General features: G+C 50.8%; 1 pseudogene; it reads right to left on the bottom strand.

Annotated features, from left to right (window-relative positions):
• Positions 1–4,474: 4,474 nt before the first annotated feature.
• Positions 4,475–26,209, bottom strand: LOC147985573 (uncharacterized; annotated as a pseudogene).
• Between the last annotated feature and the right edge of the window lie 456 nt (positions 26,210–26,665).

Here is a 26,665-nt window from a genome sequence, read left to right as displayed (position 1 = left end):
AAGAAACGTGCAGAAGCTTAGGGTTCGCGTGAGCGCATGAAGGTTCTGGCTGACAGATGTGTGCAAGCCTACAATGAGGCTGAGAAGCGCAAGGCCCTTGGGCGTCCTGGCATCGACCCCAGGATGGCTGCCAAGAAGCAGAAGAAGCCCGCTACGGCTGAACCTGACGCACCAAGGCAGGAAGCATATCCCATTGTCTTCCCAACTAGAATGACTGGCTCGAAGCCAAAAAGCCGGTCAACCGCTTCAGAGCTCAAGAAGACGAGGACTGCTGAGGCTGAAGCCAGGAAGAGGAAACATCCTGAAGCCTCTCCTACTGCCCCCTCCAAGAAGAAGAGGAAGACCAAGAAAGATCGGGCTGCTCCCACAGAGCCTTTGATTGTTGAACCCATTTCTATGGTTCGTCCTGACGCTGAACGCCAACTGACAATCCATGAGCCTGCTTTCACAGAGGCTGATGAAGCTGAAGACTTTCCAGCAGCTGATCCCATCGCTGCTGAAGACATTGGTTACCATGACCATGTAGAAGATGGTGCAGTCCTTCCTCAGCTCGAGAACAGCGAACTCATCAGCATTGGTCGTCCTCTGACGCCAATCGCTCATGATGCTTCATGGGATGATCGCCCACAAGAGGAAGATGACTTTGAGGCCCAGCCAACTCCAACTCCACAAGCGTCGCCAGTGTTACGCAGGCTTCGCAAAGGACCAAGGCCTCCAGTCTCTGAGTCTGAAGCTAAAGCTGCTGAAGATATTCCGGCTGCATCAGCCGATGAAGAAGAAGTCCCACAAGTTGCCACTCCCCTGTCCCACCAAGAAGCAGTTCTCGAGGAGAACGTGATTGAAAATCTTGCGGCTGCCACCACCACCAATGAAGCCACTGACGCTGTCATGGCTGAAGCTAATGTGGAGCCCTCCCCAACAAAAGCATGAGAAGTCAGCGAAGCCACTGATCCCGCCACTTCTGTTCCTGAGTCTGCTGCCGGTCCCCAGTTCGACTATCATGTTGAGCACAGGCCTCAGGTACAGAAGCCAATCCCAAGATTGCCCAGGTTCCCAGGTCCTGCATCAGCACCTGGATCCTTCAATATCAATGGCTTCAAAGCAGACAACACATTCTTCAATAGCTCCAGGAACCCCTACTCATGCGTTCTTTATAACCAAGGTCGCATCTTCCCACACAAGCGCCTTGACATTGAAGCTATAGCTGGTCTGCCCTGTCTGGAAGACGCTCTGGATTGCTTCAAAGAAGTTGGACTGCTGTCGTTCGTCACTGAACAAGAGCATTGGAATGAAGAGTTGCTGCTCCAATTCTATGCCACACTTCACATCCGCGGGTATAGCAGAGATCCGAAGACTTGGGTCCTGGAGTGGATGACAGGAAACGTTCATCACGAAGCCAAAGCCTTTGCCATCATTGAGCTCACTGGTTTGCCCACTCCTGGCGACCTCTACGAGCATGGCTGTCAGCTTCACAGTGAAGCTATTGAGAGCATCTTTCAGAAGACTGAACCTAATATGAGTCAGATGCTCAGTATGATGAAGCCATTTCCCCAAGATGCTGCTTATCCCACGGAGTTCTTCGTTGAAGACCTTCAGTATCTGCCAAGAACCATTTATCACATCATAAGGCGAACTCTCTGGCCAATCAAAGGACACTCTCCACATGCCAAGCTTGAAGGTGCAATGAAGACTTTGGTCTTCTATATTCTTCATGGAAAATGCTTCAATGCACAAGACTTCTTCATTCGCCAACTTGCTGCATTAGGCTCTGATCTGTTTGGCTTGAAGTTCTACGCCCAATGCGTAATGCGGTTGATCAAACTTCACTCCGCTATCTCATATCAGCCATCTGCTCGCAATCATCAGATTTTTCTGCCTGATGTGGATATGTCTATTGAAGCCATCTATCCTGAGCCTGCCAAGGAACCTCTAAGTCTTGAGAATGCAGAGCGTCAGAGTTTCTCTTAGAACATTGAAGGAGTTGAAGCAGTCACTTGCGTGTATCCTTTGGCTGGCACTACACGTGCACCACATCCTGCTCTCACTGAAGCCACTGACAGTACAACTGCTCCACGACCCAAGAAGCGCACTCGTGTTCTCAACGACCGAGAGCTTCTTGTGGCTCTTCATCAGAAACAGGATAGGCATCATGACTGGCTGAAGCGTCAGATGCAAAGCCTCTTGGTGGATGTTAATCGCATTCGCAATCTTGCCACCAAGAATGCTTTTGTTGCCCATGAAACCTCTCGCCGCACATGGAAAGGGCTAACGCTGATGTGTTCTGAAGATGATCTTCAAGAGGATGGCTTCACTGAGCGTTTCAAGTTTGACTCCACACCTCCTCGAAGGGCAGTGCTGCGACGAACTCCATCCCTTGAAGACTCTGAGTTCTCTTCCTCTGCTGCAACTGTGACTGCCAGAGTTATCGAGGATGAAGACGATGCTACTTCACCGCCACCTCCTTCAGCACGCTTCGACTCTGCTCCAAGCTCTTCAGCACCGCCAAACACCACCAACGACCCTGCTACTTCACCTACTCCTCATGGGAACGAGTAGATGCTCTATGTCTTCAAAGCTTTTTGGTCCTTACTGACAAAAGGGGGAGAAGCATATGAGGTTGATAGTCTTCAAGCGGGTCCATATGGGCGGGTGCTTTATATTTTGCTTCGTGCTTACAACTCTCGTTTTGCTACATTTGGTTCTTTGAGTTGTAACACTTAAACTCGATGGTCATCTGCTACTTATCTGCCACCTTGTTTTGCGATGATAAATTCCGCATGTGCGACGATAAATTCCGCACTTAGATCATTCTGCAGACGTCCATTTTCCATTATGCATGTCATTATCTTCATATACTTTCACATGCATAGTGGATTGTCATCATAAGTTGAAGTGGATCTCCACAAGTACAACCTGCCATGTGCATTTGCATTCCAAAAGCAAATTACTTATATGCACATCTTCAGGGGAGCCCTTGCAACTTATGAAGACAATTCCTTATCCTTTACAATTTCATAGATTATATTCCCCGTTGAAAACTTCAACTAGTTTGTCATCAATCACAAAAAAGGGGGAGATTGTAAGTGCATTTAGTGCCACCCCTAGTTGGTTTTGGAGTATTGACGACAAACCTAGTTGAGGGACTAATGTGTTTGTGAGAATTGCAGGATAACACAGGTAGAAGTCCCTCATTGATTCGGTTTTCCTACCAGAGATGACCCCTAAAAATGTATGAAGACATTGAAGTCAAAGGTGGTATATGAAGATATTCACATTGAAGACTATGACAAGAGAAGACACCACATGAAGCCTATGGAGCTCGAAGACTTAGATCTTTCGTAGTTCTCTTTCTTTTGTGTTGAGTCATAGGAACCACCAGACTGTTAAGTGGGGTCCAAAAGAACCAGTCAGAATGACTGAAGTGATGCTTAAAAAAAACCTATGTCTTCGAGTGAAGACTTTGAGAGCGAATCTTGTCCAGAGTTGGGCAAGTCAGCTTTGCTTGGAGCCCAAGTAAAGTTGCCGTGTGAGTTTGAAATCTGACCGTTGGAACACGTGTCAGTTCCTTAGTGACCCAGGGTCATTTCGGACAAATTAGGTCGGGTTGCCAAGTGGCTATAAATAGCCCACCCCCTACAACCATAAACGGTTGGCTGCTCAGATTCAGAGTACGACTTTTGTCATTTGAGAGCAACCCACCTCGAAGCCTTTGAGAGAGAATTCCTTGCGAGGATAAAGCCCTAACCACCCAGAGCCAAAGAGAATTAGGCATCACTTAAGTCTTCTTGTCTGAGTGATCTGAAGACTTATTACACTTGAGGACTGTGCATCCTCCAGCCGGTTAGGCGTCGCGTTCTGAGCATCCAAGAGACATTGTGGATTGCCGGTGAACGAAGTCTGTGAAGGTTTGGGAGTCTACCTTGAAGACTTACCAGAGTGATTGGGCGAGGTCTGTGTGACCTTAGCTCAAGGGGAATACGGTGAGGACTGGGTGTCCTGAGCTGCGTGTTCAGGACTGGGTGTCCGGGACTGTGTGTCCTAAGGTTTAAATACCTAGCCGCCCTAACCAGACGTACAGTTGTCATAGCAACTGGAACTGGTCCAACAAATCATTGTCTTCAACGAGTCACTGGTTTCATCTTCCCTTCCCTTTACTTACTGTTACTCCTTGTGAAGTCATTGTATGTTCGCACTATCTTTTGTCTTCACTGAGTGACTGCGTGTTCTATGTGGCTTCACAATATCTTCCTACCTGATCCTTACTACATTGCTGCTATTAGTCATTGTGCTTTCACTCTATTGAATACTTGACTATGGCTTGCCTAGTGTAGTCTACCTTCCGCTCCAGGGTATTAGGTTTATTTCTATCGTTTGTCTTCATAACTTCCATGTTTTGAAGACTTTCATAAAAATCGCCTATTCACCCCCCTCTAGTCGATATAACGCACTTTCAGTAGTCCAACTCCAAGCGCAATCAGACAATCAGCAAGGAGTCCAACTCCAATACTTGTTCCAAGACATACTCTATATTGATATCCAATTTGTTCACCAAACAACAACCGCCGTGAATGAAGAGTACTGTAGATCGGAGTGATCCAACCTGAAAAGACACGAACATAGATAAACACGAACAAATCCGAGCAAATCCACCAAAGATAGATCCGCTAGAGACACGCCTCAACACGCCCACCGACGATGCTAGATGCACCACCGGAATGAGGGCTAGGCAGGGAGGACCTTATTCCATCTTTAGCCAGCCGCCGCCGTCCCGCCTTCCAAGCAAGACACAAACCCCTAATAAATCTCGAAGACACATCTAAAAACGGAACCCTCTCACGGGTAAAGGCGGGATCGACGACACCCTCATGGCCCTAAGACCATTGGAAACAAGGCGAAACGGCGACAGCGCCGACGGGAGGCAGAGATCCCTAATTTTTTGGGAGGAGGCGGCCACAAGGTAGGATTCCGAAGGTGCTCTCATGTTAGTAGTTCTCTATGACATTCATGTTAGATTTTGTGATTTTTGGTGGAACATCGCCTAGTTGTCGAGAATCTCAAACTGTTCTTAATCGTTGGTTATGTTAATTTTTGAGTGCATCTAGCTTCATATTTGAATTTTATGAGTTTTGGCTCAGCGGACTTGCGTTTGTCAATCAAATAATTTGTACCTCAAATGTTCTGCCCCGGCTAAGTTCAATTCCTGGATCCGCCACTGATCATCATGAACATTATCAGTAACATCATTACTAGTTTCAGGTTCATTACCAGATTATGTTTCAGCATCAGAAATAGAAATATCATTTGGATTCTCAGGTGTTTCAGTAATAGGTTCACTAGAATCATGCAAAGTCCTATCATTTTTCTTTTTCTTCCTTTTAGAATGCCGGGGTGCTGATCCACGGGCACCTATGGGACCGGCGGACCGAGTCCCTTTCGGTTCGGCGGGGGCGGAGGTCGCATGAAGAGCAGATCGAGGCGAAACACACGAGTGGTTTACCCAGGTTCGGGCCGCACGGATGCGTAAAACCCTACTCCTGCTTTGTGGTTTGTATTGAGTTCTTGCTCGGGAGCGCGGAGTGCTACAGTACACACCAGCAGCTAACGAGACCGAGTGTGTGTGTTCTCGAACTAGCTAACCCCTCTCTACGTTGCGCATGGGCCTCCTTTTATATGCTCAAGGGGTCACCGGCAGGTGGCAACGGAGACAAAGGGTAAAAATGGAAAGGTGCTGCGGTAGGTACAGCTACCTACTACAGTGTATCATACCTAACCCTGACGGCAGGGGACAAGGGCATTAAATGCCCGTCTGCGTCGCCTAAATAGTGCAAAAAGGGACCGTCAGGGACGCCACCGCTCGCCACGATGGCGATCTTGTCAGCGCCGCTTGCCACCGCGCACCGCTGGCTGCACAGCCTCCCGCCACGCGTGCCTGGAAGGGTCCCAGAGCGACACGTTGGTGGATGTGTTGGAGCGCGGGAACAGAGTGGTGGCTTGCCGCGGCAAGCGCCTTGCCGCGGTTGTTGTCTTGTCGCGTCCGGGAGCTTGTCGCTCACCGGGTCTTGCCGGGGCGCGTGGCGCGTCGTGGCAAGTTCCTTGAGGTGCCTTGGTTGGCCTTCCCGGCAAGCTCCTCTTGCCGAGGTCTTGAGATGCTTTGGTTGTCCTTCCCGGCAAGCTCCTCTTGCCGGGGCCTTGTTTCCTTGGCTTGGATACTTTGCTCTTGAATAGCTCCAATGGAACCACGGAGGACCTTGGCGGTCACCCGGCAAGCCTTGCCGCGGGGTGCTGCGACTGCCCGTGCACAAGTTCGGGATACTAGGGTACCCCTACTCTTAGTACACCCACAGGAGCCCCCGGGCCTGGGCCATACACGGTGCCGAGCGCTGTTGGGCCAGGCCCAAAACAGGGCACGGGCACGCGCGGCCTAGGTTACGCCGCATCTCTCTCCGTATCCACCGCGCCCTCCCCGAACGGCACGCGTTGAATGCGGCATCGTGGGAGAGATCGTGGGTGGTTTCTTTATTCGGAAATGCGGAACGTCCGCCCCCTCCCTCTTTATAAGCAGGGGAAATAGGGGCAGTTCGCCCATTCGCCCGTTGCTGCTCCAATCTTAGAAATCCCCGCCGCTCCCTCGTCTTCCTAAAGTCGAAAGAGAGCAGCGCTCCGCCCCCACCGCCACCAGCACCACCAACGCCATCGACCTCCTCCACCACTTCCGCCATGGCTCCAAAAGCCGACAAGGGAAAGGCCGTGAAGTCGACCGAGGCCCAGCGGCTTGCGGCGCTGCGGAAGGAGCGAGCAGTCTTCCCCCCCAAGCTTGCCGCGAGGGAGCTGAGGGAGAACTACTACCTCTTCTGGTCGACGGAGACACGAGCGCATCCGCGCACGAAGGTACTCCCCGCCGCCGCTTGGAAGAAGGCTCCAAATGGATACCCTTTCTTCGCTTTGTTCTTCTACTGTGGGCTCTGCCCGCCTTTCTCTGAATTCTTCTGCGACATCATGAATACCTACGGATTCCACCTCCTTGACTTCACCCCCAATGCCGTTCTGACCATGGCAGTTTTCGCACATCTCTGCGAAAACTTTGTCGGAGTCCATCCCAACGTAGCCCTCTTTTGCCACTTCTTCATACCCCGAGTAGAGAGAGGAGAACCTTTATCCGGCGGAATCGCCTGGATCTCGAGGGCCGGCAAGAAGGAAACTTATCTGGAGGGAGAATTCCGCGGCAAGTGGGAGGAGTGGAGAGCAGACTGGTGCTGGATTGACGAGGAGAACCCGCAGCCATTCACCACCAGGTGCCAAACCCCAGTAGCACGCGGCAGCGATTGGAGTGACGTGGCCCCGGAAGACGACAGGCTGAAGATTGCTGTCACCCGGATCCTGCGCCTCAGGCTTTCCGGGCTCACTGTAGGCACTGTTGGCGCAGACTTTCTTCGTTGCCGCATCGCCCCCCTGCAGGAACGGGGGAGACCCACTTGGGAGTTCAAGAATGCGGCGGATATCATGAGGCTGCGGCCAGGCCTCAACTTCAACTTCACTGTTCTGGAGCTCAACGCGATGCTCCAGGAGCTCTTCAAGTATGACCCCCAACATCCCAAAGTGTTCAGGTTGCCGGGGGGTGTCGTTCTGTTGTGCAACAATTCCGCGCTCGACCGCATCCGTGCAATGATGCCGCTGTGCGACTCGCATGGAATTGTGCCAACTTGGCAGGAGCCTGCAGACGACGTCGTGCAACAGTTCTTCGATGACTTGGTAGAAGTGACGATCCACTCCGACGAGAAGGATAGCCTCACCCGCGACACCACGGATGCGGAGATGGCACTCATCGCCACTAGGCTGGAAGAGGCGGCGGCAGCCGCAGCCGCGGGCGAATTTGGGTTCACCGTGGAGGAGGCAGAGGCAGCAGAGGCGGCAAGCCGTACCGAGCGAGAGGAACTCGCCGGCAAGAAGAAGCTTGCCGGGCATAATGCCGAGTCGAGCGAGCCCGCCAAGGATACGAGCGGCTCGCTGGAGATCAACTCCTCTTCCTCTTCATCTTCGGGCAGCTCGCCGCAAGCAGAGCCTCCATCCCCACCAAGAAGGCGTCTCCGCAAGGCCGGTGACGTAGCGGAGCGGCAAGCGGGTCAACAGTTGCCGCGCCGCATGACACGCTCCACCGCGGCCAACACCGTTGCCGCGGGAGCGCCTCATGCTGCGACGGCAACTGGAGCGGGGTCTAGCCGGACCACCGCTTCAGTTCCTGCCGCTGCTCACTCCGTGCCGGCAGCCGGAGTGGGGTCGTCTCAGACCACCGCCACTGCTCCCGCCAAGCGGCCAAGGGAAGCTTCTCCTCCGCCTCCTCGCGCCGGGCGTGCGCCGGACTTCGACTTCTCCGCGTTCAGCTCCGACGAGGAAGAAGAAGAAGAGTAAGCTTCTCTTGCTGTACTTGCGGTTCTTCAATTCTTGCTGTTTTGTTTTGTATCTCATTTGCTTTACTTTGAACTTGTTCCTCTTTAGGACTCTGGCCCAGAGAGCAGCAAAGAGAGCCAAGGTCCCGGTGATTGTCATCGAGGACGAACCTACTGCGACAGCAGGGGGTGCGCCCGAGAGAACCTTGCCGGAACCGACAACTTTTCTCCAGAGCAGCCCCCAGCGTAAGTATATGGTTTTCTTTCCGCTGTGTGGTGCGCATGGATACTCTGTTTTTGCTGATATCTGACTGCTGGTTTGTGTAGGAGCAGAGCAGCCCCACCAGGAGCCAAGGGAGAATCCCCCGACAGGGGAGAGCTCTCCGGCAAGGGAGAGGTTTCCGGTAAGGGAGAAGTCTCCGGCAAGGGAGGGTTCTCCGGCAAGGGACAGCACCAGCGCCCCCCCGACGGTGGAGACCACGATTGCAGAACCCGGTACAGGTAATCCTTTCGCTTCAAAACTTCCCCTGGATTCTTCTTCTTTTGATCTTCTTGGGTTTTTGCTTGACTCTTCTCCCGTTTCCGGCTGTCAGACCCATCTGCTACAGAGCCGATGGAGACCGAGGTTGCCCCCGAAGAAGCAGTCAGTGCTGGCGATCCCGCCGACGCAGAGGCCGCCAAGGCTGCCGCCGCAGCAACTGGCGAGGGGTCCGGCGATCGCACTGACGGCCCTAAGGCCGCAGGAGCGCCAGGCGCTACACCGACCGCCGACCCGTCCGCCGCTGCCGCAGCGCCAGGCTCCGAAGAGCCCCAGCCAGGCGTATACTTGAAGGCCGGCGATGACGTCTTCATCAACCTCCCCTGGGCATCAAACTCCAGGGCACCGGTCGAGGGAGAGATCTTTGACGGGGAAGTGCTTGCCTCCGCGGGGCTGACGCTGGTTGACGCGCCGAGCAGCAGCAGCAACGAGCCTGAGGAAGAGCGGCTGCTGCGGAAGTTGTTGTCGCTCTACCGCGCGCGGCAAGCCAAGCTGGAATCCCGCGAGGCGCTTGTCGCGAAGGCGGGAGCGGACATCGAGAAGCGCGCGGAGGAGCTCCGGGGTCTCCACCAGGAAGCCCTCCGGTCCCTGGCGGAGGAGCGAGAGCAACTTGTCGAAGCGCAGAAGGCCTTCCTCCTCGAGAAGGCTGAAGTCGAAGAGCAACAGCGGCTTGCCGCTGTGAAGCTATCCGCGGAGGAGGGCGAGCTGGCGCAGCGGAAGGTCAATCTTGACGCCCACGAGGAGGAGCTTGCCGTGCGCGAGGAAAAACTTGGCGGAGCCCTCAAGCAAGCGGAGGATGCTGCCGCAGTCGCCGAGGCCGCCAAGAAGGAGCTGGAGACGAAGGTGGCGCAGCTGAAGGCCGATCTCGCCGAGAAGGGCAAAGAGCTCAGCGCCGCCAAGGACTCCAACGCGAATCTTGAGTTGAAGCTGACCACTTTGACCAAGACTCTGGACGGCGCCAAGAAGCAGGAGGCGGCCTTGAAAGAAGAGATCAAGGCCGACAAGGCGCTGCTGGAAAGTGTTGCCACCACCCAGAATGCCTTCAGGGAGAATGTGGAGCACTGGACGGAGAGTCTCGTGAGTGCTGCTGCAGATGTTGACAGGGAGCTGGCGCAGCTGGGGGTGGAGGATCTCGGGTATCCCTCCAACGAGAGCCTCCAACCCAGCGCCAAGCTCATCTTGTTCTTCAAAGGCGTGGCGACGACCCTTCTGCGGCTCCGGGAGAAGATCCCAAAGCAGCTGGCCGACGAGTCGCGCAAGATCTGCGCGGGAGCTCTTCAGAAAGTGTTGGTGAAGGTGGCCTTCCGCAATCCGGGCCTCAACCTCACCAACGTCCTCAAGACCCTGCCGCCGGATGCTGATCTGGAGGCGCTCAAGACCCTTGTCGCACCCATTGTGGACAAGGTGAGCAGGATCAGGAGGATTGAGGGCGATCGCGTAGACTAGGCCGCCCGTTTCTTCTTTTCTTGTCGTTGTCTTGTCATGTTATGAAAACAATCTGTTAGAGCCGCGACAAGCTATCTTTGTAATATAACTCTATTCTGGGTAATGATTGCAATGTTATTCCCTTTACTTGATTCCTCCCTTTGTATGTTTTTGCCCTACGCTTTTAGGGGACTTGCCGGTGTAGGCACCTGAGCCGCGAGCGCTGAGTGAGGGACGTCAGCAGCCTGCTGGCGGTGCCGCTACCGACAAGAAACCTTGTCGCAACTAGTTGCAGCTCACTTAAGTTGTTGAGCGGACTCGAAACAAAGTAAGGGAGCAACTAGCTACGAGTTGGTTCCTCCGCGCACAGGTTTTCCATACAAAGTGCGGTCGTTCAAGGGAGATAACTTAAAATTTAAAAAATCTGATTGCTCAAACTTTGGCAACTTAGCTTTTCTGTTGCTTGCTTCCCGGCAAGGCGAATCTTTCTTGAACGACGCCTGGTCCATACCATTATCTTCTCCTTTCCTCCCCGGCAAACTTGTGGGCGAGGGGAACCTTCCTTTCAAAAGAAAGAAGAGAAAATAAAGATATGGAGCCTTACGGCTCGTTATTGCTTACCGGGGAGTAGGTGCCGCACAAAGTGTCAGGTAACACATGCAAAAAATAGAAAGCATGAAATTGACAAGATGTGCGGTGCACATGAGCTTTACTTATGCACGGGGTCTGCGCCCGGCTTTGTACAAAGGATTACATGCAGCAGCGGCAAGACTTGTACAAAAGGTGGTTGCCGGAACAGGTTCCGGCAACCGTGCCTTACGGGTAAAACTTACGAAGATGCTCAATGTTCCAGGAGTTGCTCACCGGAATGCCATCTTCGGTCTCAAGGCGGACAGCGCCAGGCCTAGTGACTCGTTTCACCCGGTAAGGGCCTTCCCACTTCGGCGTCAACTTGTTGGAATTCTTGGCGGACTGAACACGCCGAAGAACAAGGTCGCCTTCCTCGAGACTTCTGGCATTAACTTTGCGGCTATGGTAGCAGCGCAAAGCTTGCTGGTAGCGAGCAGCTCGTACAGCAGCCTGAAGACGGTCTTCCTCAAGGAGCAGCGCGTCATCTTGTCGCAGCTGCTCTTGCTCAAGCTCATCATAAGCGAGCACTCGAGGTGACCCGTATACGAGTTCCGTGGGGATAATTGCCTCTGCTCCAAAGACTAGAGCGAAAGGTGTCTGGCCAGTGGCTCGATTTGGCGTCGTCCTAATCGACCAAAGAACCACCGGCAGCTCCTCGATCCAGTTTCTTCCGCACTTGTGCAGCCTGTCGAAAGTCCTGGTCTTGAGCCCGCGCAGCACTTCAGCATTTGCCCTCTCCACTTGACCGTTGCTTCTCGGGTGAGCAACGGAAGCGAAGCAGACCTTGGCGCCAAGATCTTGGACGTACTGCATGAAGGTGCGGCTCGTGAATTGTGTACCATTGTCGGTGATTATCCTGTTAGGGATCCCGAAGCGGCAAACAATCGACCTGAAGAACTTGACTGCTGACTATGCTGTCACCTTCCTCACTGGTTCCACTTCCGGCTACTTTGTGAACTTGTCGATTGCAACGTACAAGTACTCAAAGCCCCCGACTGCTCGGGGAAAGGGGCCGAGGATGTCGAGCCCCCAGACCGAAAATGGCCAGGATAAAGGGATCGTCTGGAGAGATTGAGCTGGTTGGTGTATCTGCTTGGAATGGAACTGGCATGCTTCACACTTGGTTACTTGTGCAGTTGCATCCTGGAGGGCTGTCGGCCAAAAGAAACCTTGCCGGAATGCTTTGCCGACAAGTGCTCTTGCGCCAATGTGGTGACCACATATGCCTCCATGTATCTCTGCCAACAGCTTTTGTCCGTCTTCCCGGTGAATACACTTCAATTTCACACTGTTGAGTCTTCTTCTGTACAGTGTCTTGTCGACAAACTGGTACATAGTTGACTGCCGGGCTAGTCTTTCCACTTCTTCTTGCTCTTCGGGAAGTTCTCCTGTCTGAAGGAAACGGACAATCTACTGCGCCCATGCTGGAGCTTGTTGCTCGACAACAAGGACTAAAGGCAAATCTGCTGCTGCAGGAACATCCGCTTCTGCGGCGAGAACTTGCGGCTCTGCCGGAGCTTGACGTTCCCCGGCAAGCTTGCCGGAGCAAAACTTGTCGGGAGCTTCTGCTTCAACGGAACAAACCCTGGGGCTTGCCGGAGCAGAATGCTCCTCAACACTCTTGGCGTTGATCTTGGGGACCTTCTTGGCGGCGGCTTCGGGAAGCTCTGCCAGAGAATAGTCACCAGAAATCAACTTCCTCTTCTTGCTCTGTCCAGTTGATGGCGTTACGGACGGTTGAGTCAGCTTGAGCACAAAGATCCCTGGTTCCACAGGTAACTTAAGCGCGGCGCACTTTGACAGGCCATCGGCAATGGCGTTCTGAGCTCTTGGAACATGCTCCATCTGTAGGCCGTCAAAGTGCTCTTCTAGCTTTCTCACTTCGTCGACGTAAGCTTCCATCAACGGACTCTGATAGATCTTGTTTACTTGGCGGACGACAAGCTGCGAGTCAGCCCTGACAATGAGCTTCTTGATCCCAAGGTCTGCCGCGATCCTGAGACCGGCAAGCAAGCCTTCATACTCTGCAGTATTGTTTGTTGCTTGCTCCTTGGGAAAGTGCATCTGGACTACGTACTTGAGGTGCTCTCCGGTGGGTGCGACAAGCAGCACGCCAGCACCGGCGCCTTGCAGCGAAAAGGCACCATCAAAGTACATCAGCCACTCTTTGCTTGCTTCTTCGACGGGGATGCTCGTTTCTGGAATTTCTTCATTTGGTGTTGGCGTCCATTCTGCTATGAATTCTGCCAATGCTCTGCTTTGGATAGTTGAAGTACTCTCAAACTTGAGGCCAAAGCTTGACAGTTCCAGCGCCCACTCAACAATCCTGCCTGTCGCTTCTGGATTCTGTAGTATCCTCTTCAGCGGAAAGCGAGTGACAACTGTGATTTCATGTGCTTGGAAGTAATGGCGCAGCTTTCTCGAGGCCATGAGAAGGCCGAAAAGCAATTTCTGCACGCTAGAGTACCTTGACCTAGCCCCCTGCAGAAGGGAACTGACAAAGTAAACTGGGCGCTGCACCATTTTCTTCTGTATCTCCTCGCGTATCTGCGCAGATCCATCCTTGTCGGGACCAGAGCTTGTCGGGGAAGCCCCCTGCTTGTCGCTGGATGTGCTTGCCGTGGTTGCTGGCTCATCATCTGCCTCCCTCTCCGCTACTAACGCAGCACTAACCACTTGATTGGTTGCCGCTATATACAGCAGCAACTTCTCTTGTGGTTTAGGTGCGACAAGTGTTGGAGGGGAGGACAGGTATCTCTTCAAGTCTTGCAGCGCAGCCTCCGCTTCCGGAGTCCATTTTATTGGACCAGCCTTTTTCAATATTTTGAAAAACGGCAGGGCGCGCTCAGCAGACCTAGAGATAAACCTGCTGAGAGCAGCCACGCAACCGGTAAGTCTCTGTACATCCTTGACGCGCTTTGGTGCTTCAGTCTGCTCAATGGCCTTGATCTTGTCGGGATTGGCTTCGATCCCCCGCTGAGACACGAAGAACCCGAGAAGCTTGCCAGAGGGGACTCCAAACACACACTTCTCGGGGTTGAGCTTGAGGCTGATCTTGCGCAGATTTGCAAAGGTCTCGTTTAAATCTTGGATTAGAGTTGCCCTGTCCTTGCTCTTGACCACTATGTCATCCATGTAGGCTTCCACATTTCTATGTGTTTGCGGCTCGAGAGCGACATGGACTACCCTTGCAAATGTTGAACCAGCATTTTTTAATCCGAAAGGCATCCGTATGAAACAGTACGTGCCACATGGAGTAATAAATGCGGTCTTCTCCTCATCCTCTTCTGCCATGAAGATCTGATGGTATCCTGAGTATGCGTCAAGAAATGAAAGCAAATCACATCCGGCTATGGAGTCAACAATCTGGTCAATGCACGGCAAAGGAAATGGGTCTTTGGGACAAGCTTTGTTAACATCGGTAAAATCGATACAAAGTCTCCATTTCCCATTCGCCTTGCGCACGACTACAGGATTGGCCAACCACGTAGGATGGAGCACTCCTCTGACAAGGCCTGCTCCTTCCAACTTCTTGATCTCTTCTGCGATGAATTCTTGGCGCTCCACTGCTTGCTTCCTGACCTTCTACTTGACGGGCCGCGCATGAGGACAAACGGCAAGGTGGTGCTCAATTACTTTCCTGGGAACACCGGGGATGTCAGACGGCTGCCACGCAAACACGTTGACGTTCGCCCGCAGGAAAGCAATGAGCGCGCTTTCCTATTTAGGGTCGAGAGTGGCACTGATGGTGAAGGTACCACCAGTGCCGTCCTCCTTGGCGGACACCTTCTTCGTCTCTGGCGGAGCTGCCATTGTCTTCTTACACTTCCGGTGGAGCTCGATGGTGCGTCCTCGACGGCAGCGCAGCACTCCGACGAGGTGCGCTTGCCGGAGTGGGCATCAGAACTCTTGCCGGACTTGGTCTTCTTCCCCCCGGGAGCTTCAACGGCAAGTGACTTGTGACCTATTGCGGCTGCCGCTTCCCGGTAGATCTTGTCGGCGCAGATAAGAGCATCCTTCTTGTCGCCAGGGACAGAGATGATGCTTATCGGGCCTGGCATCTTCAGCATGCTGTATGCGTAGTGAGAGGCTGCCATGAACTTGGCGAGTGCTGGACGGCCAAGTATCCCATTGTAAGGCAATGGAATATCGGCAACGTCAAAAGTAACCCTCTTAGTCCTGAAGTTCAACTCGCTGCCAAATGTTACTGGCAACGTGACCTTCCCCTTCGGCTTGCTCCTTCCCGGGTTGATTCCTTGGAATGTGCCGGTCTCTTCAAGCTCACTGTCAGGGATCTGGAGTTTCTGGAGTACACCAGAGGAGATCAGATTCAAGCCGGCCCCGCCGTCAACTAGCATCTTAGTGACCTTGAGGTTGCAGATAGTTGGTGAAACCAACATCGGCAAGCACCCGACCGCAGTTGTGCGATCAGGGTGGTCCTCAATATCAAAGATGATAGGCGTGCTGGACCATTTCAGAAGCTTGCGTGACTCGACAGGTGGTTCCGCCGCATTGACTTCCCGCACCCACTGCTTGAGTTGGCGGTGTGAAGTATGCAGAGAAGCACCGCCGTCAACGCACAAGACCTCTGTGGCTTTCTGGAACTCCTGCTCACTGGTCTCAACATCATCCATGTCTTCGTCGTCGTCGTCGTCTTCATCCTTGTCGCGGCCGCGGGGAGGTCTGTCTCCTTGCCGCTGCTTGGCCTTGCCGCAGCGTCCTCCCCGGCCGGCGCGCTTCTTGCCGGATTCTCCAGCGCCTCCTTGGGCCCTCTCCTTGTCGCGTCGCTCGTATTCAGCCTTTTGCTGCTGGACAAGCTGCTCGACCTTCTTGCAGCTCTGGAGGTCATGGCCCTTGGTGCGGTGGATCTTGCAATACTGCTTATTGGTGCCGTCCTGCTTGTCGGCGACCGCCACAGCCTGGCAGTTGGTGCATGCGGCAACCTCCTTGCCGGAGCTACCAGCCTTGGCTTTCTTGGCGCCACCTTCGTTGCCGGACTGCTCGACGACTAACACATCTTTGCCTTTCTTTTTCCTGTTCCGCCGCCGGTTTTTCTTTGCCGGGGCAGCATCCTCGCTGTCAGATCCTCCTGCTCCTGCATTCTCCCCGGGGAGTTTTCTCCCTTCCTCCGCACGTGCACACTTGTCGGCCAGGGCATACAGCTCATTGACGTCTCTGATCTTTCACACCGCCATCTCCTCCCGCATCCTGCGGTTACGCACGTTCTGATGGAACGCGCTGATGACCGCGGCAGGGTGGACATCTGGGATGTTGTGCTGTACACGGCTGAATCTCTGAATGTACTTGCGCAGGGGCTCTCCTTCCTTCTGGGCGAGCAGATGAAGGTCACTCTCTTGGCCATGAGGTTTGTGGCCGCCTGTAAAGGCGCCGACAAACTGATGGCATAGGTCTGCCCAGGAGGATATGGAATTGTCCGGCAAGTGCATGAGCCAGGACCTGACGTTGGGCTTGAGCACCAGCGGGAAGTAGTTGGCAAGGATCTTGTCGTCCCGCCCCCCGGCAGCCTGCACCGCGACGGTGTAGATGCTGAGGAACTCCGACGGATGCGACTTGCCGTCGTATTTCTCTGGTACGTCTAGCTTGAAATTCTTCATGCTGGGCCACTGGACTTGCCGCAGCTCATGAGTGAACGCAGGACAACCTACCGCGTACGGCAAGCCACCTGGTTCCCCTGGCGCATGCATGTCAACAGAGGGCCCAGCGCGCTGGTCTGATTGACGTCGCGCTTCTCTTCGGTGCTCGATGCGAGTACGAGCGTCTTCTTGCTGTCGTTCGTGAAGAACTTGGCGCTGATCGCGACGAGCTCGTGGATCTGATGACGCGGTGGAGTCGCTGTCGAGGTGGATCCGGCGAGTCGGCGAACTTGGCCTTCGAGGCGGAGAGTGCACAGTGGTTGCATCCCCACCGGTCTTGTCGCCACCGGCTTGTGCCTGGCTGACTTGCCGCGGCTGCGACGTGCTTGGCTGCTGTTGAGTGTCGCCGTTGGCGAAGCCGATGAGACTCTGAATGGTGGCCCTCCAGTCGTCGATCTTGTCTGCCGTTGGAGGGTAGTCCAGGAGCAGTTGAGCTCGCGCCAAAGCTTCTGCTGCAGTGGCGGGTGGCGGTGGCGAACGGTGCGAGGAGCGGGACATGCTCGGACTTCTAACTATGTTAGAAGGAGCAGTATTCCGTCCAGGCGACCGTGCCTCGCTCGTGCCAGCATGTTGGCGTGCATGCTGGTCTTGAGCACTCCGAGATCCACCAGCTCGATCTTGGTCCAGCAAACGCATGGTACCGTGAGTACCATGACGCTGCCGGTCCCGTGCCTCCTGAGATGGGCGCGGTGCATGCACGGACGCCGAGGTCTTGGAGTGCGCCCGGTCGTTGTGGGAGCCGGCTACGCCGCCGATGGGCAGCACAGCCTTGTCCTTGGACCTGGCAGCACCGTGAGCTCCCTCGTCGACGCCCGTTCTTCCGCCGTCGTCCGCCCCATCAGCCGCTTGCTCCGGCGGTGGTGGGTTAGGCGCGGACAGAGCAGCCGCCTCCGAAGCCTTCTTCTTCGGCGGCATGTTGATGAAGATGTGGAAGATCTAGCTCGTGTGAACGCCGGATCTGGTTCACACAACCTCGACGCCCCTACCTGGCGCGCCAAAGATGCCGGGGTGCTGATCCACGGGCACCTATGGGACCGGCGGACCGAGTCCCTTTCGGTTCGGCGGGGGCGGAGGTCGCACGAAGAGCAGATCGAGGCGAAACACACGAGCGGTTTACCCAGGTTCGGGCCGCACGGATGCGTAAAACCCTACTCCTGCTTTGTGGTTTGTATTGAGTTCTTGCTCGGGAGCGCGGAGTGCTACAGTACACACCAGCAGCTAACGAGACCGAGTGTGTGTGTTCTCGAACTAGCTAACCCCTCTCTACGTTGCGCATGGGCCTCCTTTTATATGCTCAAGGGGTCACCGGCAGGTGGCAACGGAGACAAAGGGTAAAAATGGAAAGGTGCTGCGGTAGGTACAGCTACCTACTATAGTATATCATACCTAACCCTGACGGCAGGGGACAAGGGCATTAAATGCCCGTCTGCGTCGCCTAAATAGTGCAAAAAGGGACCGTCAGGGACGGCACCGCTCGCCACGATGGCGATCTTGTCAGCGCCGCTTGCCACCGCGCACCGCTGGCTGCACAGCCTCCCGCCACGCGTGCCTGGAAGGGTCCCAGAGCGACACGTTGGTGGATGTGCTGGAGCGCGGGCACAGAGTGGTGGCTTGCCGCGGCAAGCGCCTTGCCGCGGTTGTTGTCTTATCGCGTCCGGGAGCTTGTCGCTCACCGGGCCTTGCCGGGGCGCGTGGCGCGTCGCGGCAAGTTCCTTGAGGTGCCTTGGTTGCCTTCCCGGCAAGATCCTCTTGTCGAGGTCTTGAGATGCTTCGGTTGTCCTTCCCGGCAAGCTCCTCTTGCCGGGGCCTTGTTTCCTTGGCTTGGATACTTTGCTCTTGAATGGCTCCAATGGAACCACGGAGGACCTTGGCGGTCACCCGGCAAGCCTTGCCGCGGGGTGCTGCGACTGCCCGTGCACAAGTTCGGGATACTAGGGTACCCCTACTCTTAGTACACCGACACAGAAGGACTAGGTGCATCTATATTATTTCTCTGAGAATCTTGCTCAATTCTCTTAGGGTGGCCTTCAGGATACAAAGGTTCCTGAGTCATTCTACCAGTTCTAGTAGCCACTCTAACATCATTATCATTATTATTACTATTCAATTCATTGAGCAAATCATTTTGAGCTTTAAGTACTTGTTCTACTTGAGTGGTAACCATAGAAGCATGTTTACTAATAAGTTTAAGTTCACCTTTGACATTAGCCATATAATCGCCCAAGTGTTCAAGCATATTTGAATTGTATTTCAATTGTCTACCAAAATACCCACTAAAATCTTCTTGCTTAGCCATAAATTTATCAAACTCATTTAAGCATGGGCTAGCAAACTTAGTAAATGGGATTTCAGCTTTATCATATCTATAGAGAGAATTTACCTTTACTACATGTGTCGGGTTATCAAGACCATGATTTTCTTCAATAGGTAACGGGTTAAGATCATATGTTTTTTCAACAGGCGGTAAATTAAGACCATGTATTTCTTCAATAGGAGGTAAATTCTTAACATCTTCAGCTTTAATACCTTTTTCTTTCATAGATTTCTTTGCCTCTTGCATATCTTCGGGACTGAGAAATAGAATACCCCTCTTCTTCGGAATTTGTTTAAGAATAGGCTCAGGAATTGGCTCCGGAGGTGTCCAATTATTTTTATTTGTCAACATATTATTCAATAGAATTTCAGCTTCATCCGGTGTTCTTTCCCTGAAAACAGAACCAGCACAACTATCCAGGTAATCTCTAGAAGCATCGGTTAGTCCATTATAAAAGATATCAAGTATTTCATTTTTCTTAAGAGGATGATCAGGCAAAGCATTAAGTAATTGGAGAAGCCTCCCCCAAGCTTGTGGGAGACTCTCTTCTTCAATTTGCACAAAATTATATATATCCCTTAAAGCAGCTTGTTTCTTATGAGCAGGGAAATATTTAGCAGAGAAGTAATAAATCATATCCTGGGGACTACGCACACAACCAGGATCAAGAGAATTAAACCATGTCTTAGCATCACCCTTTAATGAGAATGGGAATATTTTAAGGATATAAAAGTAACGAGTTCTCTCATCTTTAGTGAACAGGGTGGCTATATCATTTAATTTAGTAAGATGTGACACAACAGTTTCAGATTCATAGCCATGAAAAGGATCAGACTCAACCAAAGTAATTATATCAGGATCAACAGAGAATTCATAATCCTTATCAGTAACACAGATAGGTGAAGTAGCAAAAGCAGTGTCAGGTTTCATTCTAGCATTTAGAGATTGCTTATTCCATTTAGCTAATAACATCTTAAGTTCGTTTCTATCTTTGCAAGCTAAAATAGCTAAAGAAGCTTCTTGATCAAAAACATAACCCTCAGGAATAACAAGTGATTCTTCATCATCACCTTCATCAGTATTATCAGGTTCAATATTTTCAATCTCTCTAGCCCTAGCAATTTGTTCATCAAGAAAATCACTAAGTGGCACAGTAGTATCAGGCATAGAAGTAGTTTCATCATAAGTATCATGCATAGCAGAAGTGGCATCATCAATAACATGCGACATATCAGAACGAATAGCAGAAGCAGGTGTAGGTGTCGCAAGCTCACTCAAAACAGAAGGTGAATCAAGTGCAGAGCTAGATGGCAGTTCCTTACCTCCCCTCGTAGTTGAGGGATAAATCTTGGTTCTTGGATCTTTCAAGTTCTTCATAATGATAAGGAGGTATAAATCCCAAGTGACTTAATGAATAGAGCTATGCTCCCCGGCAACAGCGCCAGAAAATAGTCTTGATAACCCACAAGTATAGGGGATCGCAACAGTTTTCGAGGGTAAAGTATTCAACCCAAATTTATTGATTCGACACAAGGGGAGCCAAAGAATACTCTCAAGTATTAGCAGCTGAGTTGTCAATTCAACCACACCTGGAAACTTAATATCTGCAACAAATTATTTAGTAGCAAAGTAATATGATAGTAGTGGTATCGGTAACAAAAGGTAACAGTAGTGAAAGTAATGTTTTTGGTATTTTGTAGTGATGATAGCAATAGCAATGGGAAAGTAAATAAGCGAAGAAAAATATATGGAAAGCTCGTAGGCAATGGATCGGTGATGGAGAATTATGCCGGATGCGGTTCATCATGTAACAGTCATAACCTAGGGTGACACGGAACTAGCTCCAGTTCATCAATGTAATGTAGGCATGTATTCCGAACATAGTCATACGTGCTTATGGAAAAGAACTTGCATGGCATCTTTTGTCCTACCCTCCCGTGGCAGCGGGGTCCTTATGGAAACTAAGGGATATTAAGGCCTCCTTTTAGTAGAGTACCGGAACAAAGCATTAACACATAGTGAATACATGAACTCCTCAAACTACGGTCATCACTGGTAAGTATCCTGATTATTGTCAGTTCGGGGTTAACGGATCGTAACACATAATAGGTGACTATAGACTTGCAAGATAGGATCAAGAACACTCATATATTGATGAAAACATAATAGGTTCAGATCTGAAATCATGGCACTCGGGCCCTAGTGACAAGCATTAAGCATAGAAAAGTCATAACAACATCAATCTCAGAACATAATGGATACTAGGGATCAAACCCTAACAAAACTAACTCGATTACATGATAGATCCCATCCAACCCATCACCGTCCAGCAAGCCTACGATGGAATTACTCACGCACGGCGGTGAGCATCATGAAATTGGTCATGGAGGATGGTTGATGATGACGATGGCGACGGATCCCCCTCTCCGGAGCCCCGAACGGACTCCAAATCAGCCCTCCCGAGAGGTTTTTGGGCTTGGCGGTGGCTCCGTATCGTAAAACGCGATGAATTCTTCTCTCTGATTTTTTTCTCCCCGAAACACAATATATAGAGTTGGAGTTGGAGTCGGAGAGGCACCAGGGGGCCCACAAGGTAGGGGGCGCGCCCCCACCATCGTGGAGAGGTGGTGGCCCCCTGGCCTTCATCTTTTGCAGGTATTTTTTATATTTTCCAAAAAGTTGCTCCATGAAGTTTGAGGTCATTCCGAGAACGTTTGTTTCTGCACATAAATAACACCATGGTAATTCTGCTGAAAACAACGTCAGTCCGGGTTAGTTCCATTCAAATCATGCAAGTTAGAGTCCAAAACAAGGGCAAAAGTGTTTGGAAAAGTAGATACGTTGGAGACGTATCACCACCCAGTTGGAGTCGCGCGGCTCGGTGATGTAGAACCACCCCAATTGCCACCCCTTTATGGTATCCACATAGGTGCCCTCGAGCCAGGTGACATTAGGCATCTTGCCCACCATGGCGCCTCCGCACTCTGCTTGTTGGCCACCCACCACCTTCGGTTTGACATTGAAGGTTTTCAGCCATAGGCCGAAGTGAGGCCTGATGCGGAGGAAGGCCTCGCACACGACGATAGACGCCGAGATGTTGAGGATGAAATTGGGGGTCTGATCATGAAAATCTAGCCCATAGTAGAACGTGAGCCCGCGGACAAACGGGTGGAGAGGAAATCCCAGTCCGCGGACGAAATGGGTAAGAAAAACTACCCTCTCATGGGGTTCGGGCATGGGGACGATCTGCCCCGCATTTGGCAGCTGGTGCGCGATATCCGTGGCCAAGTATCCGGCTTCCCGTTACTTTTTGATGTTCTCCTCCGTGACGGAGGAGACCATCCACTTGCCTCCTGCTCCGGACATGCTTGGAGTGGTTTGAGAAGAAGAACGCGAGCTTGGGCGCTAGAGCTCGAGTGTGCGGGAATGGGTAAGCGAGGAGGAAGAAGGCGTGGGTGAAAAAAGTAAATCTTTGTCCCTTTGTAAGGGCGGAAGAGGCGATGTGTCTCCCCACTTGCCTGGCAAAACCGCTTATTCCCCAGGCACCGTACTTGATGGTGCGGTTGGGTTACCCACGTCCGTATTGATGAGAATCCCGTAATAAGGGGAACACGATCTCTGCTTTGACAAGACGTGTCAAGAAAACCGCCTCGCGATATGTGTGGAGCTGGTTAAGCAAAACATGTCAACAGATTAGATTTATGGAAATATTATTCTCTCTACGGTGGTATGTGGAACTCATTTTGTAGGGTCGGACACTATCCTTGTATTCAAACTCTTCTATGGTGTATTCGGAGGAGGAACCCGCCTTGCAATGCCGAAGACAACACTACGCGCCGGACTCATCGTCATTGAAGCCTGGTTCAGGGGCTACTGAGGGAGTCCTGGATTAGGGGGTCTCCGGACAGCCGGACTATATCCTTTGGCCGGACTGTTGGACTATGAAGATACGAGATTGAAGAAATTGTCTCGTGTCCGGATGGGACTCTACTTGGCGTGAAAGGCAAGCTAGGCAATACGGATATGTATATCTCCTCCTTTGTAACCAACCTTGTGTAACCCTAGCCCCCTTCGGTGCCTATATAAACTGGAGGGTTTTAGTCCGTAGGACAACATACAATCATACCATAGGCTAGCTTCTATGGTTTAGCCTCTTTGATCCCGTGGTAGATTAACTCTTGTAATAATCATATCATCAAGAACAATCAAGCAGGACGTAGGGTATTACCTCCATCAAGAGGGCCCGAACCTGGGTAAAACATCGTGTCCCCTGCCTCCTGTTACCATCCGCCTTAGATGCATAGTTCGGGACCCCCTACCCGAGATCCATCGGTTTTGACACCGACAATCACACTATCAAAACGTTTATTCCAACTCCGAGAGGCTTGCACCAGTCCATAAATGGATCGCTGGAGCTTGCACACTTTGTTAGTATCCTTTGGATCGACAAAACCTTCATGTTGCATCATATACAACTCTTCTTCCAGAAATCCATTCAGGAATGCAGTCTTTACATCCATTTGCCAAATTTCATAATCATAAAATGCGGCAATTGCTAACATGATTCGGATGGACTTAAGCATCGCTACGGGTGAGAAGGTCTCATCGTAGTCAACTCCTTGAACTTGTCGAAAACCTTTTGCAACAAGTCTATCTTTGTAGACAGTAACATTACCGTCAGCGTCAGTCTTCTTCTTTAAGATCCATTTATTCTCGATGGCTGGCCGATCATCGGGCAAGTCAACCAAAGTCCACACTTTGTTATCATACATGGATCCCACGTCAGATTTCATGGCCTCAAGCCATTTTGCGGAATCTGGGCCCATCATCGCTTCCTCATAGTTCGTAGGTTCGTCATGGTCAAGTAACATGACCTCCAGAACAGGATTACCGTATCACTCTGGTGAGGATCTTGCTCTGGTTGACCTACGAGGTTCGGTAGTAACTTGATCTGAAGTTTCATGATCATCATCATTGGCTTCCTCACTAATTGGTGTAGGTGTCACAGGAACCAGTTTCTGTGATGAACTACTTTCCAATAAGGGAGCAGGTACAGTTACCTCATCAAGTTCTACTTTCCTCCCACTCACTTCTTTCGAGAGAAACTCCTTCTCTAGAAAGGATCCATTCTTAGCAACGAATGTCTTGCCTTCGGATCTGTGATAGAAGGTGTACCCTAATTTCTCCTTTGGGTATCCTATGAAGACACATTTCTCCGATTTGGGTTCGAGCTTATCAGGTTGAAGCTTTTTCACATAAGCATCGCAGCCCCAAACTTTAAGAAACGACAACTTTGGTTTCTTGCCAAACCACAGTTCATAAGGCGTCACCTCAACGGATTTTGATGGTGCCCTATTTAACATGAATGTAGCTGTCTCTAAAGCATAACCACAAAACGATAGCGGTAAATCAGTAAGAGACATCATAGATCACACCATATCAAGTAAAGTACGATTACGACGTTCGAACACACCATTACGCTGTGGTGTTCCGGGTGGCGTGAGCTGCGAAACTATTCCACATTGTTTCAAATGTAGACCAAACTCGTAACTCAAATATTCTCCTCCACAATCAGATCGTAGAAACTTTATTTTCTTGTTACGATAATTTTCCACTTCACTCTAAAATTCTTTGAACTTTTCAAATGTTTCAGACTTATGTTTCATTAAGTAGATATACCCATATCTGCTCAAATCATCTGTGAAGGTGAGAAAATAACGATACCCGTCGCGAGCTTCAATATTCATCGGACCACATACATCAGTATGTATGATTTCCAACAAATTTGTTGCTCGCTTCATTGTTCCGGAGAAAGACGTTTTAGTCATCTTGCCCATGAGGCATGGTTCGCAAGTACCAAGTGATTCATAACCAAGTGATTCCAGAAGTCCATCAGTATGGAGTTTCTTCATGCTATTTACACCAATATGACCCAAACGGCAGTGCCACAAATAAGTTGCACTATCACTATCAACTCTGCATCTTTTGGCTTCAATATTATGAATATGTGTATCACTACTATCGAGATTCAACACAAATAGACCACTCTTCAAGGGTGCATGACCATAAAAGATATTACTCATATAAATAAAACAACTATTATTCTCAGATTTAAATGAATAACCATCTCGCATCAAACAAGATCCAGATATAAAGTTCATGCTTAATGCTGGCACCAAATAACAATTATTTAGGTCTAAAACAAATCCCGAAGGTAGATGTAGAGGTAGCATGCTGACGGCGATCACATCGACTTTGGAACCATTTCCCACGCGCATCGTCACCTTGTCCTTACCCAGTCTTCACTTAATCCGTAGTCCCTATTTCGAGTTGAAATATTAGCAACAGAACCAGTATCAAATACCCAGGTGCTACTGCGAGCTCTAGTAAGGTACACATCAATAACATGTAGATCACATATACCTTTGTTCACCTTGCCATCCTTCTGATCCGCCAAATACTTGGGGCAGTTCCGCTTCCAGTGACCAGTCTGTTTGCAGTAGAAGCACTCAGTCTCAGGCTTAGGTCCAGACTTGGGTTTCTTCTCCTAAGCAGCAACTTGTTTGCCGTTCTTCTTGAAGTTCCCCTTCTTCTTCCCTTTACCCTTTTTCTTGAAACTGGTGGTCTTGTTGACCATCAACACTTGATGCTCCTTCTTGATTTCTACCTCCGTTGCCTTTAGCATTGCGAAGAGCTCGGGAATTGTCTTATTCATCCCTTGCATATTATAGTTCATCACGAAGCTCTTGTAGCATGGTGGCAGTGATTGAAGAACTCTGTCAATGACACTATCAATAGGAAGATTAACTCCCAGTTGAGTCAAGTGGTTATGATACCCAGACATTTTGAGTATATGTTCACTGACAGAACTATTCTCCTCCATCTTGCAGCTGTAGAACTTATTGGAGACTTCATATCTCTCAATCCGGGCATTTGCTTGAAATATTAACTTCAACTCCTGGAACATCTCATATGCTCCATGACGTTCAAAACGACGTTGAAGTCCCGGTTCTAAGCCGTAAAGCATGGCACACTGAACTATCGAGTAGTCATCAGCTTTACTCTGCCAGAAGTTCTTAACATCATCAGCATCATCTACAGCAGGCCTAGCACCCATCGGTGCTTCCAGGATGTAATTCTTCTGTGCAGCAATGAGGATAATCCTCAAGTTACGGACCCAGTCCGTGTAATTGCTACCATCATCTTTCAACTTTGCTTTCTCAAGGAACAGATTAAAATTCAATGAAACAACAAGACAGGCCATCTATCTACAATAACATAGACAAGTAAAATACTATCAGGTACTAAGTTCATGATAAATTTAAATTCAATTAATCATATTACTTAAGAACTCCCACTTAGATAGATGTCCCTCTAATCATCTAAGTGATCACGTGATCCATATCATCTAAACCATAACCGATCATCACGTGAAATGGAGTAATTTTCAATGGTGAGCATCACTATGTTGATCATATCTACTATATGATTCACGCTCGACCTTTCGGTCTCAGTCTTCCGAGGCCATATCTACATATGCTAGGCTCGTCAAGTTTAACCCGAGTATTCTGCGCATGCAAAACTGTCTTACACCCATTGTAGATGAACGTTGAGCTTATCACACCCGATCATCACGTGGTGTCTCGGCACGACGAACTTTGGCAACGGTGCATACTCAGGGAGAACACTTTTACCTTGAAAATTAGTGAGAGATCATCTT

This window comes from Triticum urartu, chromosome 2A, assembly GCF_056163025.1.
Source record: "Triticum urartu cultivar PI428250 chromosome 2A, HENAU_Tu73, whole genome shotgun sequence".
Taxonomy (NCBI): Eukaryota; Viridiplantae; Streptophyta; class Magnoliopsida; order Poales; family Poaceae; genus Triticum; species Triticum urartu.
This window is presented reverse-complemented; position numbering and strand designations above follow the sequence as displayed.